This window comes from Sciurus vulgaris, assembly GCF_902686455.1.
Source record: "Sciurus vulgaris genome assembly, contig: HiC_scaffold_632_arrow_ctg1, whole genome shotgun sequence".
Taxonomy (NCBI): domain Eukaryota; kingdom Metazoa; phylum Chordata; class Mammalia; order Rodentia; family Sciuridae; genus Sciurus; species Sciurus vulgaris.
This window is the reverse complement of record NW_027632957.1, coordinates 17,369,947-17,391,919: the sequence shown is the minus strand read 5'-3', so window position 1 is coordinate 17,391,919 and position 21,973 is coordinate 17,369,947. Positions and strand designations below refer to the sequence as shown.

The window sequence follows — 21,973 nt, the reverse complement described above, 5'->3', positions numbered from 1 at the left end:
GGGCTCTACCAAATGAGCTTTATCCTCAACTCCCCCAAATCCTGCTTTTTGTTTCACTTAATTTTTTAATTTTATTGACTCATTACATTCGAGACTCTGCTATAAGCACTGTACATATATTAACCCAAAGGTAGTTAAAATCAAGGCAATTTTACACTAAAATTTCTTTACAGTAACAAATATACAAATAATCACCCTAACAGATACCTTATTTATCACAAGTTTGTCCATACATTTTACACATATCATAAGAAAGAAGTATACATTTAGCAATTAAATTAAAACACTTCACTATTAAAAATCAAAACTGGGTTCACTGTACATATAACACAATTGGATATGATCATATTATACTTTTCAATTTCATACATTTTAAAGTCTACCAAAATATCTTAAACCAATGTCAAATTAATAAATATATTGAATCTCTCATGCCATCAGCAGATATTACAGAAAAAAAAGCAATATGCTAAAATGTATTATAAAAGAGATATTTCTAAAAGAGCATGAGATGCTAAAAGGAGATGCCCAGAGCATAACCAGGAAAATCTTGCTTTTTTGATGATATTAAGACATTGGAGAAGCCTTGTGATATGATGGAGGTATTTTGGCTTTGGAGTCAGACACAGTTCATCATGAGTCCTAGCCATATGCTATTAGTTGTGGAAGTTTGTCCACCAGGATAAACAGATATTACAGCCTGGCCTTCAGGTCTAAGTCCAAATTGCCAAATAAGTTTGCATTTAATGTATTTAAACAATAGAGTCAAGACTGTGGAAGATTGCAGGCTATGTGGCTTTAATCTCCTGGGCTCCCCCACCTTAATTTTTATGCTGTCTGATATCTGTAATGGGAAAGAAACTATGACCAGTGTGAAGTGGGAAATAATGATCTACTTTTGGACACTTTCTGGTTGGAGGTTCCTGCTTCCACTGAAGACACTGTTTCTCCTACTTATGGAGTCTGAGGAGAAATATTAGTAGAAAACTGTATCCATCAACTCTAGCATATAAAGAGATAGAATAGGCCCTTTAAGTCCCTGACATCAGGGGACTCATAGCTCTCAAATCTGGAATATAGCTTCTGTGAACTGAGTTATGATAGAGTCAAACTTGAGGGTGTAGTTCTCAAGACACAAATACTTTATTAGTAGTATTTTATTAGTCACAGATAATATTCTGGATGTGCCAGGTTATGTTATTTATTTTAATTTTAACTGTTTCTTTTTATGTTATTAATGTGAATACTAGAAATATTTTAATTATCCTTGTGCCTTCTGTGTTGTTTGCATTGGACATTGTTGCTTTAGGGGGTTAATTACCAGTTCAAAGTTCAGTCTGTCTACTAAACAAGTACAGAAAGCAGAAAAGTCACATGAAATTTTATAGTAATTGTCATTATATTAATTTCATTCATGATTGATAAACAGGATATAACCCATAAAATGAAATGATCTTATGTGCAATGTTAAAAACAAATGTTCTGCTGACTGGGCTAGATCCCACTTCGGGAAGAAAATCTTGCCTTAAAACAGAAGCAGCCTGAGGCTCTGAGGTACAATTCCTTGACCTCAAAAGAACAAAAGAAAAAAGCTGCAACCAACAAACCTGTCATTCTGGCTTTATTAATGCCTGGATTGGATAATACTCCCTGTCATTCAAAAACAACAACAATGAAAAAAAGACTCACTGGACTCAGACTCAGGGGGTACGGTCTGAAGCCCTGTCCAATCAGGAGCAGTTAGTGAGAACTATCCAATCCTGTGTGCAACCAGGGAGGAGTGGCTGGCCTCCACAATCTGGCCGGGGGTCCTTTTCTCCTGAGTCCACCATTTTTGCCATTTGGCTACAGGCTTCACCCTCATCCCTTGGAGTCTTGGTTTACTCTACTGTGCAAGTGCTGAAGATCCCTAGGGACAGGCCTGTGTCCTAGGCACCAGGAAATGGTGAGTGTGCAGTGGCATCAGGAACCTGGGAAGGGAGACTGAGTGAGGGAGACTGTTGGAATCGTGGGACTGGCTGTGGTGGGAACAGGCGCTAGCAGATGGGGACTCTGGGCAGTGTCTGCCATCATTCTTATCTTCGCAGGGCATCCTTAGACCCTGCCTCAAATACTATCTGGCAGGTGTGTGCCTGCAGCCGGGTCTTCCCAGATGCTGGTGATTGACTGGTGGGACGTTTATCATAATAAAATCCCCATATTGTTTTCCTTCAGGAGAGGAGCTGTGGTCTACAGGAACCTTGCTTCCTCCTGAAATACCTTATTGTTCATTTTTGATTTCTTTTTCTTTACTTCCTTTTTTCTTTCTTTTTCTTACTGGAATTTGAACCAAGGGAAGATTTAACCCTGAGCTATATCCCTAGTACTTTTTATTTTGATTTTGATACAGAATCTAGCTAACTTGGTGAGATTGGCCTTATGGTTTGATTTATCTGGACTTTTATATTGCAATGAAGTATATAATTTTTACATACATATAGATGTATATATGAATTTCATTTATATTGTGATTCCTTATTGCAATAGTATAGTTTCATAATATACATGAATGTCAGTTATGATAAGTATTTCTTTTGCTCTTACAATTGAAAAATTTATTGGCTAATGTTCTGTATAACTTTGTGGATGAATTTTAGAACTTTATACTTTGGTTTCTTATTTCATTAAAAGAAAAGCATGTTTTTTTATTATTGCATTATAGTTATACATAAAATTTGGGTTCATTTTGACATAATCATACAAGCACGGAATATAAGTTGCTTTACTTCAGTACCCACTAGTTTCCCTTTCCTTCTCCTTGTCCCTTCCCCTCTCTTCCATCTATTTATAGTTTTTTTAAAATTACTGCTTCATAGATACACATAAAGGTAGAATTCACTGTGATTTATTCATATATGTACATACCAAATTTGGTGGGAATATATTGTATTTTAATTTTGGGGATATTTTTCATTTTTGTAATGATGAGTTTCATCATCTACACATGGGAGTCTTTAATGAGCATCTGATGATTTTCATTGTTTTATAAAATCTGTGTACATTCTTTCTGAACATATATACATGTGAAATACCAATGAATATTACATCTACAAAAAATTAAACATGGTGTTTTATACTATTTTAAAAACTGGATATACTGTGACCAAAATGTGACTGGCCCTTAGTGACCAGTTTTCTCTGAAGTTATTATTTACCTCTTCCAAGATGTACATTCTCTTGTATCATCTCCCTCGGTTACAAGTGTTTGGATGAATACTGTTGTGTCCTTACATTATCATAGTCACATATGCTGTCATTTCAGTGAGTCTCTTGATGGGGAGTATGATATATCTTCAATAGCAAAACAGTTTCCACAATTAAATAACTTAAACTCTTCTCGAGTTTATGAGTATTCACTTGTTTTGTATCTTCATCAATACTATTTGATTTTGTCTCTGATGGAATTTTATTTTATATTTCTCTAATTTCTAAAGATGTTAAACTTTTTATGATTATTGAACACTTAGATATCCCCTGTATTAATTGGCAGTTCAAGGCTCTTGTTTGCATTTCTTTGTAGTTTCTGAAATCAAAGATATGAAAATGAATCCAAAAGGGCAGATAGAGTTTGATTTCAAGAAAAAAAGGGTATTAATTATTTAAAAAAATATTTGCCTTGTGAGATCTCTTGGTCCAGCTGAAACCCAGCAAATAGTTGAGGAGGGTGTGGAAATGGAGTTGAAGAAATGCCTCTAGAGATCAGTTTCAGAGAATTTGATCAACTTTATTGTAACATGGGCAGGGTTATATTATCATCAAGCAGTCACTGGGCAGAATATCTCTGAGAGTTGTTGGACCCAATGGGCTTACAACATGTGCAGAGATTACAAACAATGGGCTGAAAGGTCACTGGCAGAAAAAATAAGAGGAAAGAAATGTGGGTGAGCATGGAAGGGGGCTAGGATACCACAGTGATTGAGCCAAGTGTGGTTAGTGTTCTAACCACAGTATCACAGTTCAGGCCCTGAGAACCTCTCACATAGGCAATGTAAGCCTCTTTCCACCTCATGTTCCCAACATTGCCTTTTTTCTTTCCCTGAGCATATAATGTAGGTTTCTTTTCTGTTTATATTGAAGGTTATTTCAAATGGAATTCTAGGGTGTATCTTTGGAAATTCTAACAGAAAAAAAAAGAAAAATCTCTCTTCCCTATGGCTGCAGGAAAATGAATATATTTTCTTAAAATTATTTGTAAGTAAATTGTTGGATGACACATTCAGTGAAACATTCACTCTTCTTCCTTGAAGTTTTTTTTTTCTTTTTGACAGTGAATTATGCATTCTATTATCTGGATTTTGGAGTTTAATACAAAATCATATGGAATAATAGGAAAATCCTAGAAATATGCATAAATGTCTGTTTACTGAATAATATATTATGACAATACCAACAAAAGGACTTTTATTTTAAAGAAATGGTTACATAATTTCTCTTTTCAATTTCTTGTAAGCCTTATAGATTTATTTATTTCCTGAGTCATACTCAGACCCTGGCCCTGTGTTGTGCTTTTTTGCAACATGTAATCTCCAAGCATTTACCCTCATAAGTTATCTGGGTTGATAGCTGTTGCTGAAGAATTCCTTAACATGAGAGAAGGAAAAATATTTGTTTTACATCTGGGATGTCTTCTGTAGGCACTCTCTTCAAATGAAGAAAAAATAATATTTCTCCAGATGGACATCCCCTATGTCAGAAGCAAACAAGCCTTTGAGGAACTTTGAAGGGATTTCATGCAATTCTGTCTATGGGTAGTTTTTGGGTGCTGCTGAGTTGCCATTTAATGTCCAGAAACCTGAGTTGTCTCATCTCTACAATGAGAATAATTTTAGAGGACACAGATGGATAATGCTCTTATGTAAGCCACTAATACATGTATTTAGCCATCCATGTCATCCACATTAACAAATATTAAAGGCTGAATCTTCCTTGTCTGAATTCCAGGTTCCAATTCTCTGGTGGTTCAACTAGTTTCTCCTTATCTTTTTTGCTCTGTGTCCCCAGTAAGAGTTCACTGCTCCAAGCCCCTATTGCCCATGTTCAGCTGTGTACAGAAAAGACTTATAAACCTGTATCACTTGCTAACTGGTAAAGAAGGGTTCAGGGGCTGGGGAGATAGCTCAGTTGGTAGAGTGCTTGCCTTGCAAGCACAAGGCCCTGGGTTTGAACCCAGCACTGCAAAAAAAAAAAAAAAAAAAAAAAAAGGTTCAGATTATTTCTGGCTAGTGCCTGTCCTTGTTATAATCAGAACCAGGACTTCTCTAGGTCCCAGAAAGGGAGTCCCATAACCTATCAGGTATATGAAATGTGCATATAATATATATGTATATATAAATATATATATATTCATATATATATTTACACACATATAAAAAATAGGCATACACACACACACACACACACATATATGGGCATAGGTGCAGACAAAGCTCTTGTCTGTATTTCTTTTAGGTGAGGAATACAATTCCTTACCAATATTTCTTTTATTTTCAGGTTCCAACAACAGGAGAGATACTGCACTGAGAGCAGAGAGTTTTACCAAGAAATTTTCCAGAAGTGAACATTTTCCCACCCAATGTTGGTCATGGTCCATTCCATTCCAGAGAGCAGAAAGCAAGCAATATATATATGTAAATATATAAATATAAATATGCAAATATATATATAAATGATATATATATGTATATATATAGATGTATAATATAGTATGTACACACACACACACATACACACAATCTTTTTTTGAACAAGTGTCACTAACCAAGTCCTAAATTAATAAGAAATGTAGTTTGAGTTATGTGGTATATTGGAGGTATTTGTATTTGGGATTTCAAATTAGATACTTTGTGTGTGTGTGTGTGTGTGTGTGTGTGTGTGTGTGTGTGTGTGTGTGTTTGTACTTGGGATTGAACACCCAGGGGCCCCTAACCAGTGAGTTACATCCCCAGCCCTTTTTATGTTTTATTTAGTAACAGGGTCTTGCTGAGTTTCTCAGGCTGCCTTTGAACTTGCTATCCTCCTACCTCAGCTTCCCAAGCTACTGAAATTACAGGTGTGTCTCACAATGCCTGGCAGCAAAATTCACCTTGATTCCAAGCCCACTTTCTTATTGATGGGCTTTCATCATAGGAAGAAAAAAAGTCATAGAATGGACATTAGGTCTAAGGCCAAATTACAAAAAAGTTTGCCTTCAATGCATTTAAATAATCGGCTCCAAGATTTGTATCTGAACACAGAGCCACAACTACTGCAAAGAACTGAATCCTTCACTTATAACTTACAAAAGAGTGGTCAGGACCTTCATCTTCCTGAGATCAGGGGAATCATAGTTATCAAATTTTGAAAATGTTTCTGTGAACTGAGATATTCTGGAGGCTTGACATAGTTTTCAGAGTGTGCTGTTCCAAAAATACATATACTAAACTAGTAATATTTTGTTGGTCACATAATGGTAATATTCACATAATGGATATGTTGGGTTATGTTATTAATCTCAATTACTACTACTTATTTTATGTGAATACTAGAAAATTATTAATTACCCTTGAAACTCATATATTATTTTCATTAAATATTACTGTCTTAGGGGATTCATTCCCAGTTTAATGTTCAATCTCTTTTCTCACAAAAGAGAGCAGGGAAGGTAAATGAAATTTTATAGGATTGTCACTTTATTATTTCCAACCATGAATAATATATAGACACATATAATCCACAAATTGAAAAGGACTTATATGTAAGGTTAAATGCAAATGTCTTGCTGGCTAGAATGGACCCCACTTCTCCAAGTAAATCTTGTGTTAAATTAGCTGCAGCTTTAGGTTCTGGATTTCAATTCCCAGCACCTGAAAAGAAAAAAAGCTACAGCAAGAACCTGCCATTGTGACCTCATTCATTTATGTATTTGATGTCGCCCCCTCTTAGAAAACTCACTAGACTGAGTCTGATTATGTTAAAACATAAGCCCTGTCCACTCAGGAGCCCTTAAGTAAGCATTGTCTAATCCAGCACACAGGCAGTAAAGAGGAGCAGGCTTTGACAAACTGGTGTGGCTTTTGTCTCTGGAGCCTGCTAGTGTTGATATCCATCTCTAGGATATCCTCTATGTTCAGGGGACCTGGTTTGCTCTGCCATACAGATGCTGGAATATCTTGTAGAAAGAAAACTGGTCCCCTCAAAATCCAGTAATAGGTGTGTGTGCTGTGGCATCTTGAAACTGAGGGGTAAGTCTGCTTAAAACTGGCTGCACTGATTATGGTGAGAACTGGCAATTTCAGACTGCAATCCCTGTGGTAGTCTCTAGTGTCTGCAGACCTGAGTCCTCTTCTGGGGAAGGTCAGCCCTGAATCCCCACTGGACAGTCAAATGGGGCATATGTCAGCAGTAGACTCTGGAAGTCCTGTCCTATCCCAGCAGAATATCTGCAGCTCCTACTTGAAGTCCTATTTGAGCACATATGTGGCAGCATTCCAGCACCTTCCATGATTGTGTGATGAATTTTGAAGTGAGATGATCATCAGATTCACAATGCCATGTATTGTTTTCATGCATGAGAGGGATTGTGGTCTATGGGGCTTTCAGTTCTTCCTTCCTCCTGAGCTTACTTTTCTTTATTTTATGGGGGGATCATTTGCCCTGTTGGGTTGACCTATTACTGAACTTGTGTTGACCTGTTACTGAAGACTTTCCTTAACATGAGAAAAGGGCAAACAATAGTGTCTCAATTCAAACGGACCTCCTGGGATGTTTTTGCTAGGCTCTCTCTTTAAAATGGAGAAGAAATATTATTTTTCTAGATATATGTTTCCCATATTAGGAGTAAACCAGACTTGGAGAATCTTAGAAGGAATTTCATACAGTTTTGTCCTGGGCAGTTTTTAGTCTGACATATGATGCTGAGAAACCATTTGATAGCTACAAGCCTGTGTTTTCTTATCTCTACAATTGGATGATTTTAGAGGACTCATTTGGATCAAGGCTTCATGGAATAGTTAATATTAGTTGCTCCCACAAGTGTCCAAACACCTTGAAGTTACTGTGTAGATAGTGCTTAACCATTTTCTGACATATCACCACTTATTTTTTTCAAAATCTTAAAACCTTTTCATCAGGGTCCTCATATCATCCACATGCCCAGACACAATATGCCAACTCTTGTTTGTCTACAATCCAGATTCAATTTCTTTGATATTTTATGGTACTTCCATTAATTGTATGTTCCTACTTGGCCTCCATTTGCTGTACGCCCTCAATAAAAATGTTCTGCTGCGTGATTTTACAGTGCATGTCTCACTTTTTTTTTGAAAACATAGGGCTTAGTGGTCCTTTACGTTCCTCTAGACCAGCCTGTTTTATAATTAATAAACCTTGATTTAACTTTCCACGTATTTAACATCAACCTATATTTTGATATGTAAAGGTATGTTGAAATAAATTTTAGCTGGTGTTTGCCCTGGAGGTAAATGAATCAGGATTCCCTGGACTCTGGAATGGGAACCCCAAGATGATACAGTTATATGAGAATGTTCTCTTTGTGCTGTGCTATGTAATACACAGTAGTGGATTTTATATACATATACCATATATCCTGCTTTTTTGAATTATTTTCACTTTTATAGTCTGATGAGAACAAGAAATATTGCAAGAGTTTTGTGATCAGTTTAACTATTTTGGTTTTGGAATCAGATACAGCTTATCCTGAGTCCCAGTGCACCTACTTATTAATTGTGGGAATACATTTACAGGAGGAAACATATATTAAATCTTGGCCAATAGGCTTAACCCAAATTGCCAAATAAAATTTCATTTCATGTGTTTAAAAGACAGAATCAGGACTGTGGAAGATTGCAGGCTAAGTGTCCCTAACCCCTAGGCATCTTCATTTTTCTGCTCTATAATGTCTGCAATGTGAAACCTGTGGTCAGAATGAAGTGAGAAAGAATGATCTCCTTTTGGACACTTCCTGGTTGGAACTTCCTGTTTCCACTCAGGGTATTGTTTCTTATAATTTTGGGCCTGAGGAGCAATAATATTAGGGAAATCTATCCCTCAATGCTAGCATTTAAAGTGATGTACTAGGCCCTTTAAATCCCTGATATCAGGGTATCCATATCCCTCAAAACTTGCATGTGGCTATTGTAAAATAAAGTATGCTGGAGAGTCAAACTTGAGGGTGTAGTTCCAAAAGCACATGTTCTTTATTGGTAGCATTTTATAAATCACATGAAGGTAATATTCTCAAAAGGCTGCATTATGCTATTTATATCAATTCCAACTCTTTCTTTTTATGCTATCAATATGAGTATTAGAGATATTTAAATTACCCTGGCACCTTATGTGTTGTTTTCATTGGATATTTTTGCCTTAAGGGGTTGTTCCATTTAAAGTTTAGTCTGTCTCCTAACAAGACCAGAGAGCAGAATAGTTAAATAACATTTTATATTAATTACCAGTATACTATTTTCATTCCTGAATAATATACTGGTGTATATAATCCATAAACTGAAATGAAAACATGCACCAGGTTAAATTCAAATGTTCTGCTGGTTAGACTAGATCCCACTTCTGGAAGAAAATATTGTCTTAAAATAGCAGCAGCCTGAGGCTATGGAATGCAATTCCCAGACCTCAAAAGAAAAAAAAAAAAAAACTGCAACCAATGACCTATCATTCTGTTCTTATTCATGTGCATTGGCTATTATTCACTGTCACTCACAGGGAAGGCTCCCTGGTCTCATACCCTAGAGGCATGGTCAGAAGGCCTGTCCAATCAGGAGCAGTTAGAACTGTCCAGTTCTGTGTGCTGACAGGTAATTGGGAGTGGGGTTCTGCTGCCTTCTCCATTTCTCCTGAGTCCACCATATTAGCCATTCAGCTCTAGGCTTCACTCTCCTGCTTAGGATCCCCAGGTTGCTCTGCTGTGCAGGGGTTGGAGGTCCCTATGGAGAAGAAATGGCTCCTTAACACCCGGATATGGTGAGTGGGCAGTGGCATGATGAGCCTGGGGAGGGAGGCTGTTGGAACAGCGGTACTGGCTGTGGCAGAAACCAGACCTGGCAAACTGGAACTCTCCGCAGTCTCTTGAGTCTGCAGGCCTGAGCCCTCCTTTGGGGGCAGTGCACCCTCTGTCTTACTGGCCATCCAGATGAAGAAGATGTCAGTGGCAGAGACCCCTCACTGCCTTCCTTATCCTTGCAGAACATCCTCAAATACTATCACACAGGTGTGTGTCTGTGGCCCAGCATTTTCTCAGATGTTGGTGATTGACAGGGGGGTTCATTATTGTAATCAAATCTACACATGCCATTTTCCTGAAGGAGAGCAGCTGTGGTCTGTAAGGACCACGTTTCCTCCTGAGCCAGCGAATTTTCATTTTTCCTTTCTTTTTCCTTTTCCTTTTTCTTTCTTTTTGTTTGTGTGTGTGGGTGTTGCTGGAAGTTGATCCTCAGGATACTTCACTACTGAGTTATAGCTCTAGTTTTTATTTTGAGACAGGGTCTAACTTATTTGCTGAGATTGTCTTGATATGGTTTGATTTGTATAGACTTTTCCATTGCAATTAAGTATATGATTTTTACATACATATGGATTCATATGTGAATTTTGATTCCTTGTTATATTATGATTCCTTGTTGATTATTGTAGTAGTGTAGTTTTACAATGTACATGAATATCTGGGAAAGAGAAGTACTCCTTTTGCTCTTATAATTGAAAAATTTCGTGGCTAAAAATTATATATAATTTTGTGGATGATTTTTAGAAGTTTATGGTTACTTATTTAAATAAAAGTAAAGCATGTTGTTTTTTTATTATTGCACTATACTTATACATAATATTTGGGTTCATTTTGACATAATCATATAAGCATGGAATATAGTTTGCTCCACTTCATTACCCAGTAGTTTCTCTTTCCCTCTCCTCCTACATTCTCTCTTCCATTTATTTATAGTTTTATACATCACTACTTTGTAGATACACATAAAAGTAGAATTTACTGTGATATATTCATATAGGCACATAGCAACTTTACTGGGTATATTATCGGTAAATTTTGGGGAAAATTATCTTCCTTGTAATGATGAGTTTTATCATCTACAGATGGGATATATAAGTAAGTGTTTCATGTGCTTCTGATCATATTTATTTTCTCATAAGTTCTACATATTTTCTTTCTAAACATGTATACATGTGCAATATCACACGCATATTGCACACATATAAAACTTAATCATGGTGTTTTATACTGTTTCTTAAAGTGAATGTACTATAACTAGAAATTTGGATCCTAGTAACCATTTTTCCCAGATAATTATTTATCTCTTCTAAAATTTATATTCACTTGAACCATGCCCATGGGATTGTATGGTTGGTGTTTGGATGAGTACTGTTTTGTTCTTACCTGTTATCATGGTCACATATGCTGCAACTTTAGGAAGTCTCTGTGAGTGTGAGCAAAATATATCTTCAATAACAAACTTCTCCACAAATAATAATAAACTCCTTGAGGTTATAAATATTCATGTGTTTTATATCATCATCAATATTATTTTGTCTGTGATGGAATTTTATATTTCTCTAAATATTTTGAATATTTTGAATCAATATATTGAATATTTTGAATCAATATATTGATTATTGAAGATTTAGATATAGCTATCCCCTGTATTAATTGACAGATCAAGGCATTTTCCCACTTTTTTTTTTGTTGTTTCTGGCTTCAAAGTTAAGAAAATATATCCAAAAAGGAAGATAGAATTGGATTTCAAGAAAATAAAAGATTTTACATTTGATTAATAAAAAAATTTCCATTTTTATTCCCCTGAGTTTGTATTGTGGATATCTCATATATTTTGTATTTAAAGCTTATTTCAAGGAAATCTAGGACTTATATTTTGAAATTCTAACAGGATATATAAGTAAGAAAAATCTTACTTCCCTATGGCTGCAGGAAAATGAATATATTTCCTCAACATCATTGTTATGTAAATTGTGGAATGACACATTCACAAAAATATTCACTCCTTCTTTGAAGATTTTTGTTAATGTTTTGGACAGTGAATCATGCATTGTCTTATCTGGATTTGGGGCTTTAATACAAAATCATATAGGATAATATTTGGCATTCCAAGAAATATGCATTATAATTTATTGTTTTCTAAATGATATGTTGTAGAGATAGCAACAAATGGAAATTTATTTTTAGAAATAATTCCATATATTTTCTTTAAAATTTATGAGCCTTTTAGATTTACTTCTCTTCTTAGACATACTCAGACTCTGGGCGTGTGATGTGCTTTTTTGCACCCTTTAATCTCCACACACTTACCTCATAAGAAATCTAGGTTGATAACTCAGTTTTTGAAGAGTTACTTAACATGAAAGTAGGAAAAACTATTTGTGTTGTTCCTGGAATGTCTTCTCTAGGTTCTCTCTTCAAAATGGAGTGAAAATATTTTCTCAGACACATCTTTACAACAGGAGCAAATCAGCCTTTGAGGAGCTTTGAAGAAATTTTATATGGCTCTGTCTATGGGTAGTTCTCTGTGCAACTGGGTTGCCATTTAATATCTAGAAACCTGTGTTTACTTGTCTCTATAATGGGAAATGATTTTAGAGAACACAGATGGAAAATGCTTTTCATGGAGGCTAGTAACACATGTATGTGCTATGGCCCTGGCTGACAAACCACCTGCAAAACACTGTAGAAATTAATTGTTTAATCATTATCTGTCACTCACATAAATTTTCTTTTCAATGTATGTAATAACATTTTCACTGTAGGCATCAATGTCATTTATATTTCCAACATAAAATGTTGAATCTTCCTTGCCTTAATTCCAAATTCCACTTCACTGGTGGTTCAAGGTGATAAAACTAATTGTGTTTCCTTGCACTGCTTTTACTTCATATCCCCAATAAAAGGGTTGTCTTCTCCATGCCTCTATCAGCTATGTTTAGAAAATGACATGGAGAACTTTTTTTTTTTTTTTTTTTTTTTGCTGATTTGTACAGAAGGGTTCAGATTACTTCTGGCTGGTGTCATTCCTTGTTATAAACTGAACCAGGATTTCCTGGTCCTAGAAAGGAAGCTCCATAAACAATCAGGTATAAAAAAAGAAGGTTTTGTTTATATGGAATGTATGTGCCTATTCTACGTATCCACAAATGTTGAGGAAATTCTCTTACTTGCTTTTCTTTCAGGTGAGAAATACAATTCCTTATCTGTATTTTCTCTCAGGTTCAAAAATCTGGAGAGACACTGCCCTGAATGAAAGCAGGGAGCTGTAAGCAGAAAGCTACCAGAGGGTAGGTTTTCTCCCTTCAAATGCTGACCGTGGTCCATTCCAACCCAGATACAAGAAAGCAAGCAAAATATATTAAAATTACACACACACACCCTTAGAAATCCTGCTTTTATTTAATAAGTGCCACTAGCCAAGTTCTAAAATAATAAGAAAAGCTGTATGAGTCATGTGATGTAGTGGAGGTGTTTGGGCTTTTAAATTAGAAACAAAATTTTTTGTACTGGGAATTGAACCCAGGGGCACTTAACCACTGAGCCACATTCTGAGAACTTTTAAAATTTTATTTAGTGACAGGTTCTTGCAAAGTTGCTGAGGTTGGCTTTGAACTTGATATCCACCTACCTGAGACTTACAAGCTGCTGGGATTATAGATGTGTGCCACCATGCCTGGCAACAAAATTTATTTTGATTCCAAGTTCACTTGCTCATTTAGGGCTTTCACCATAGGAAGAAATATATCATAGACTGGTGGTTAGGTCTAAGGCCAAATTGCAATATAAGGTGTTGATCTTTAATCGTGAATCCTCACTTGCCACTCAAGTGGGGCATATGTCAGCAGTAGGCTGTCATCTTTCTGCAGAATATTTTCAGCCACTATCTGAACTTCTATCTAAGCACATACATGCTAGCATTCCAGCACATTCCCAGATTGTGTGGTGGATTGTGGAGAGAGAAGATCATCAGAATCACAACTCCATGTATTGTTTTCCTGCATGAGGAGAGTTGTGATCTCTAGTCTGTACATTTCTCAGTTCTTCCTTCTTCCTGAGCTCATTCTTCTGTTTTGGTGGGATGATGATACTGTGCTTTGAACCCAGAGGTCCTTTACCACTGAGCTACACCCATGGAACTTCTTATTTTTAATTTGAAACAGATGCTGAGTCTGCCCTTAAACTTGTGACAAGACTCACAAGTTTACAGGTTTACAAGATTACAGGTGTGTGACAACCTGGTTGAATCCTCCTGAGTATTCTAAATGTATGGGAAGCAAAATGTGAAATCCAGAACCCTGTCTCACAGCTTAAACCTCTATATATATGTCAATAAAATCCTAAAATTTTAGCTCCCTGTTCATATTTTCAATGACAACTTCTCCTATCCTCAATATTATCAATTATTTTTCCATATTATATTTCAAATGAGCACATTATTTTTTAATTATTATTATTATTTTTTTTTTATCAAGAACTGAATAGAACTTTCTATAGGATTTGTTTTCTGGCTGGGTTCAATGAAAAATGTATAAAATCCCAGAGACTCAGGTGGCTAAGATTATAATTCCAAGATCAACATCAGAAATTTAGGTTGAGCAGAGGCAACTTAGAAACACCTGTCTCAAATTTTTAAAACACAGACGGGGTATGTAGCTCATATTTAACATGTCCCTGTGTTAAATCCCCGGTACCACTGAAAAAAGACAAAAGCAAAGGCTTTTGTTGTTGTTATTATTTATGAGAATTTCACATGATATAAAAGTAGAGAAAAATCACTTGACCTTTGTAAAACTATGTGCTTGTATTCTCCTTTTGTCTCTCCAAGGCCAGATACCTTGTCAAAATATCTTTGTGTTGAAAGTTCCCCTGATGGAAATTATGTGAGAAAGTTCTCCTTTTCTCTCTTATATTTTCATAGTACTGTGTTTCAGAACTATCTGATATGAGTATCCCACAGCTGGCACAATTGATGTCTCTTGAGAGTCCAGTGAATATCAGTACTTGGGCCTTATCGTGCTAGACATCAGACTTAATTTAAGGAGTATAGATTTTCAGGGAAGTAACTACATGCCCTAAAGCTGGAAGAAATCTCCCGGGGTACCCTTCGTCCAAAATGTACTCCAGTTGTTTCCTGACCTTGGCTACTGTGAATACTGTTACAGTGAACATGAGAATGCAACCATTTATTTAACATACTGATTTCAAGTACTTTGGAAATGCATCCAGAATTATTATTCTGTAAAATTTTAAAGAACTTTCAACTTTCAAGACTTTTTAAAAATTGGTTTTACTAAATTCATTTTTAGCAGTTTAAAGTGTTTCTTTCTTCCATTTCCATATAATTGGGGTACTTTGTATTCTTCCATTTTTTGATAGTAGCCATTCTTAACAGGTGCTCTCAAGTCACAGAAACTCTTATAGTTGAATGGTGCACTATATTTATGATGCAAGTTTTTTTAGAACGGAGGCTGTCTTATACTCATTGAAAGAAGGTGATGTGATCCTATTTTAGAAATAAACAGGGATCTGTTCTTTTAACCCTTTTTTTAGCTCCTTGTGGGGATTTTAGCTCATGGAAATTCTTGCATACCAATATGTAGTCTCTTCTTTGTGATATACTGAGATATGCACATGTGCATTTGTCATTGCTCCCAAAGCCTGGAGGATTAGGATGTAGTCAATTGAATGGAAAAATCTGAATTTCAGACAAATTCCTTACAGAAAGAATTGCTCAGTCCTGGAGTTATTAGTGAGGTGAGCTGAGGGAGAGGGCTCATGAAGTACTTCACTTCCACTTGGGCTGCCAGTCATGGACTGTATTTCCCTTGTTAACTCTTTGGTGATGAATAGAAAGAAGTTCAACTGTTAGCAACAGCCATTTGCAGATTATGCTGACAAATGTCTTAGGAAAAATTGGGACCCATGAGTTTTAACTCCTCTTCCCTGGTCCCATGAAGTAAAACTCAGGATTCTTACATTTTCCTAGAAAACCACTCCTTTTCTCTGATCTTTATAGTCATGTATATCTAGTCTCTTTCTCTGTGTGCACCAGTTAAATTAAAATTCAAACTACAGGAAATTTAGAATTAAAAGTGCTATATTTATGACCCAAACTGTCTTCCTCCACTCAGAGGAATAGTGGAATTAAAATATCCTGTCACAGTTATAAGGGTCATTGCCCAAGGAATGCTAATATACTAGTATAACCCAACCTTTCCTACACATCTGATGGTAGACTATATGCCTCTAATTAATTTATAAGTTTAAGACAGATTCAAAACAGGAGCAAATATTGATTTGGCATATCTGTGAGTGGATCAAGTCAGGAGGTTCATATTTTGCTATATTTTTATAATCATTCCTCTTAATATCTGCTTTCTCATGGAGTATAATTCCAGTGTTGCACATATTCTGCACACAATCCCAACCAGTGGTCTGAGCCTCTGGTTCTAATTTTTATCTTTTGGTTGGATTGTATTATTCATTCATATTAAATAATTTTCTTGATATGATTGTATTTATATGGGGCTTTTTATTGCACTTAACAATAAAAACAATCTTTAGATACATATGGATTTACCTATCTAATTTTCTCTATTGTGATTTCTTAGTCTTTATATTACTGCAATATTATAATTTTATAACATACATTAGTATCAGGTAATAATAGCTAGTACTTTGCTTCTATATTTCTGGGAGTACTTGTCTAATTATATATATGTAAAAACTTCCTGGAGAATTTTGGATGTTTATGTTTTTGCATTGTTCCCTTCTTTAATTTCATTGAGATATTATTATAGTTGACTTGGAGTAATGGTCTTCCTTATGATAGTTTTACCATCTATACATAAGTTGAGCAATTGGTTCTTTGATGTCCTTCTGTGTATTTTTATTTTCTCATTCTGCACATTTTTAAATATTCTTACATATTAAATACAACATTCATGTGACAACTTTCTAAAATATACATGGTGTTTTTTAGTGCTTGTCAAACTGAATATAACAAAAAATGAGTCTAACTTGTAGAACCATTATTTTTAACAGCTTATTATTTATTTATTCCTAAATGTACATCCCCCTTAACCATGCACCTGGGTTTCAACTCAGGAGAAATATGGTTATGCCTTCATATGTCCAGGTGTTGTAATTTCAGTCTCTGTTTCTGGTGGTGGTGTATCATGTATGTTTGATTAAAAAAAATTCTGCACATGGATAATAGCAGTTTAACTATATCTTCCCTTTATGAGAATGCCTTTCTTCCACATGTTCATCAATACTATTTAACTTTGTGGATATGATGTGATTTTATTTTACATTACATAGTTTCTAAAGATTTTTAGTATTTCATGATTATGGAACACTTATATATGGCCAATTTAAAGTGAATATTCAAGTCTCTTGCCTGCTTTTCTCTTTGCAGTCTGTAGTTTTCTTCTTATAAGTGTTTGATTATATATGAGGTAATTAGTTCATTTGTCCTTGTACCAGTTCATGGAATCATTTGATGAGTGGAATTTTTATTTTAATATTATACAATTTATGAATTTAAATATATATTTGAAAATAAATAACATTTTTGTTGTTCTTCTTCCCTTTTTGATATTGGGGATTGAAACTGGTGTTCTATTACTGAGCTATATCCTCAGCTCTTTTTTAAATTTTATTTTCATATGCATTTTGATAAGTTTCTTGGGTTGGTCATAGACTTGTGTTCTTCCTGCCTTAGCATCTAGAGTACTAGTTATTTCGGTTGTGTACCACCATATGCATCCTATCACACGTTTTTGTCAACTTCTGGAATCTTCATATTTTCTTTTATAGTTCATTTTTCATAATTTTTATATTTATATTTAGTATGTGAAAATAGGTTATGTGTTATGATGAGTAAAGCATACAATAGCATTTTTACTATCATAAAAATATCCCCATATCCTAGCATTTTTCTTTGGAAAGAATGCCATTTTTCCTTTTTCCTACACTACAATCTCTATGATTTGAAACTGTCTAAATAGCAAAAGACATTTTAAGAGTTTTGTCCTTGAGTTCCACCATGTATTACTTTTATTATGTGGTCTACACTGATTGCTTTAACTTTATAACATCATTCTATTGTGACATTATGGTGTTTTGGTCAGTGGTAGACTTCATGTACAACAGTAGAATGGATATATCAAAGGGCCTCACTATGTATTAATCTGTCCCAACTAGATACTTGTCTAGGTACTTGGAAAATAGCAGAATCATCTTACAATAAATTTCACAGAATATATTCACTTCAAATGAGACATCATTTTATATTATACATATATATGCAATAACATAGTACATAATTGATATAATTTTTACTTATTGAATTATTGAATTTACCACGGTCTCTCTGAGTTACTAAGTGATTCACTAAGTTACTGAGGCTGTCTTTGAACTCTTGATCATCCTGCCTAATCCTCCTGAGTTGTTTGGAATACAGGCTTACTGCACTACATCTGGATCATTTGCTTTTTAAAAGCACCATCATTGACTATGGTGATTCTTTGTTATATTTATTTTCAATATCTTCTAATTTTACTCTTTTGCTTAGGATTTTCTTTTCTCTACTCTTAATTTTATAAAATTATTTGTCTCAAACTATTGAGATGGATGATTTGCTAATAAATTCCTAGTCATTTTATGATTTACTGAATTATTGAGATATGATTTGTATTCCCAGTCATTTGGGTTTGTTTTTGGTTTTTAACTTGAGTTGGTATCTCCTTTGATTAGTCCTTCCTTTAAGGTAGTTCCTCCCTTTGCTGATCTACCTTGCTGTTTTCCATTTCCTCCACATGGAATATTTTGTTGAGAATGTTCTGTAGCATGGGCTTTCTATTTGTATATTCTTTTAACTTTTGTTTATCATGGAATGATTTTTTTAAAATCTTCATATCTGAAGGTTACTTTTTCTGGGTATAAGATTCTTTGTTGGCAACCACTATCTTTTAGAGCATGACACATGTTGTTCCAGGCCCTTCTAACTATTAGAGTCTGGGCTAAAAAATCTGCGGATATCCATATTGATTTCCCCCTATATGTAATCTGATGCTTTTCTCCTGTAGCCTTCAAAATCCTATCTTTATTTTATATATGAGGCATATTTATTATAATATACCTTGGTGTGGATCTGTTGCAATTTTGTACATTTGGTGTTCTGTAACCCTCTTGCATTTGATTTTCCATTTCATTCATCAGGTCTGGGGAATTTTTTAATACCAAGTCATTGAATAGGTTGTTCATTCCTTTGGTTTGTATGTCCGTGCCTTCCTCAGTCCCAATAATTCTTAAATTTGGTCTTTTCATGCTGTCCCAGAGTTCTTGGAGATTTTGTTCATGATTTCTTACCATCTTCTCTGTTTGGTCAACTTTATTTTCAAGATTAAATATTTTGTCTTCATTATCTGAGGGTTTTTTCTTCCAAGTGATCTAGTCTGTTGGTGATACTTTGCATTGAGTTTTTATTTAGTTTATTGTTTCCTTCATTTCAAGTATTTCCATTTTTTTTTTGAGAATCTCTATGTCTTTGTTGAAGTGACCTTTACCTTCCTGCAGTTGCTCTTTCAACTGCTTATTGGAGCGATCATTACATTGCCTGCATTTTCTCTTTTATTTCATCCTTTGCTTTATAAATCATTTTAATTATGTATATTATGAAATCCTTTTCTGACATTTCTTCTGCCATGCTGTCATTGGGTTCTCTGAATGTAGAAGTCAGGTTTGTTTGGAACATTTTCTTCCCTTGTTTTTTTCATGTTGTTCATGTATCTTCCCCTCTAGCAGTGAAGATCTTTGGTGTTGCATTTCCCCCCCCTATAGGCTTATAGTGACCCTATAGGTTTCCAAAACCTATTCTTTATGGGGGGGATCACTATTAGCAGCACCCAGTAAACATAGTATGCAGCCCTAAGCCAAGTAGCCCCTTTGAAGTTATTAACAATATTGTCATAACAAACAGAGAGGATGAGTTCAATTATTATGTACAGTATAACAGAAAGATTTGCAATAAGGTCTGCAGTTTCTAATGGAGGATCAGGAGGATGAAAAATGGTGTAGGATGTAACTGTTAAAGGGATAAGAAAAGAGTATATAGACATTCTAGATTGTAGAAAGTGTGAAAGTGTAATCAAAATAAGTTAGTTGTTAACATGACAAAAGTGAGAGAAAGACTCTGAGGAAACAGGTAAACAAAAGGAAAATAGAACAAGAAAAGTAAAGAAACAAAAACTTAAAATTTTTCAAAAAGAAAAAAAAAACCTGCACTGTAACAGCTATGTATTATTCAAACTTCCCATTCTTTGGTAGCCTGGTGCATGAGAGGTACATGACAATGAGTTTCCAGTTTCCAGCAGGCTTCTCAGGATGGGATTTGTCCCACCTAAAGATGGAAGCTTCCACTTCTGAGATAATCCAAGATGGCCACACTGGCTTACAAGTATGTTGACAAATGGGGAGCTGCTGCTCAGGGCATGGGTGTGGTTGGCTGGGTGTCTTAGGGACAGGGTGTGGTTGGTTGGGAAGGAGTCCTGGAGCACAGCATGGTCTGTGTAGTTCAGGGGTCCTGGAGGTGGCATGTGGTCTGTTGGTCTGGGAGTCCTGGTGGAAGGGTGCATTGAATTGGGCTGACTGTTCTTGGAGATGGGGCTTTGTCAGTCCATCCACAGGTCCTACAGGTACTGGCTATTGTCTCAAAATTGTGGCAGTCATTTGTATTGAATTCTGTGGGTACTGTGGCAGTGAAATTCCTGGCAACAGCAGGCAACTGGTGTTCCCTTGGTGGTCTGTAGTTGGTGTGCAGGCTAACAGTAGACAATCACCTCTTCAACAGAGGTTCTCTGGGCAATCCAAGGCCTGATGCTTTGAAAGTCCCCTCCAGTCCATCCATAGTCTGTAGCCACTGTCAGATGAAATTCAGACTGCTTTCTTCTCCTCTGTACTATTTATTTACCTATTCTTATTTCAGGAACTGTTGACATTCAGGGATGTGGCCATTGATTTCACTGAAGAGGAATGGAAATGCCTTCAGCCAGCTCAACAAAACTTATATAGAGATGTGATGTTAGAGAATTACAGCAACTTGGTCTTCCTGGGTATGCATAACTTCCCTTCACAATTTTTAATTAATTATGATTATTTAATTTTCTTCCCTTGATGAATATCTTCTGGGAACTTCTCTATAAGACTGTTTTAGATTTGTGCTTTCAAGAAAAACAGGGCACTTTTGGTATAAATAAATTGTTAATGACATTCCTGTTATTTTTTAATCTCTCCTTTTCTTGGTATGTTATTTAACCTTCACTTTAGAATACTGATACAATGATATAAAATACTGTGGCCTACACTTATAAGAAGACATAGTTGAGAGGCCCAAAATTTAAGGAAGAAGCCAAACTTTAAAATAGTGATGTAGAAGTTATCTAGCAGAAAAAATTTTCAGAAGCTTAGGTTTATTTTTCCTGTTATCATTGAATATGTACTGCCCTAAGTTTATCATGTTTTAAAATTCTTTAAAATTGTCTGTGTCTACAGTGATGTCCCAGTTCATTTAAAATAACCACCCAACTCCCCTTTGCTTGTCAGTGACAGCATGATCTAAAATATCTTCCATTATTTGTTTGTCTCCAGGTGAAAATGTGCACATTTTTGGAGAATTCTAGGTCAAGCCATTTTAATAAATTAATATCCTAAAGCAGTTTAATATTATTCATATATTTATTCATTAAAATTCACTTACAAGTGCTCTTTATTAATAAATACTTGTTATGGTTCTCTGCAAAATAAAAGTCAAGTTTCACAATAAATGCTCTTTTTTGGTATGTAGTAAGAGTTGCAGATTGTAGTGATATGAAAGCATTTGTGAATAATATATCTATGGTTGGTTAAATTTTTCTT

General features: G+C 35.3%; 1 long non-coding RNA gene across 1 annotated transcript; it reads left to right on the top strand.

The window, feature by feature from the left end:
- The first annotated feature begins 1,709 nt into the window (after positions 1-1,709).
- On the top strand, positions 1,710-21,362 carry LOC306652074. Its single transcript, XR_013761299.1, has 3 exons — positions 1,710-1,945; positions 20,387-20,516; positions 21,045-21,362. It is a non-coding gene; the product is annotated as an uncharacterized lncRNA (long non-coding RNA).
- Positions 21,363-21,973: the final 611 nt, after the last annotated feature.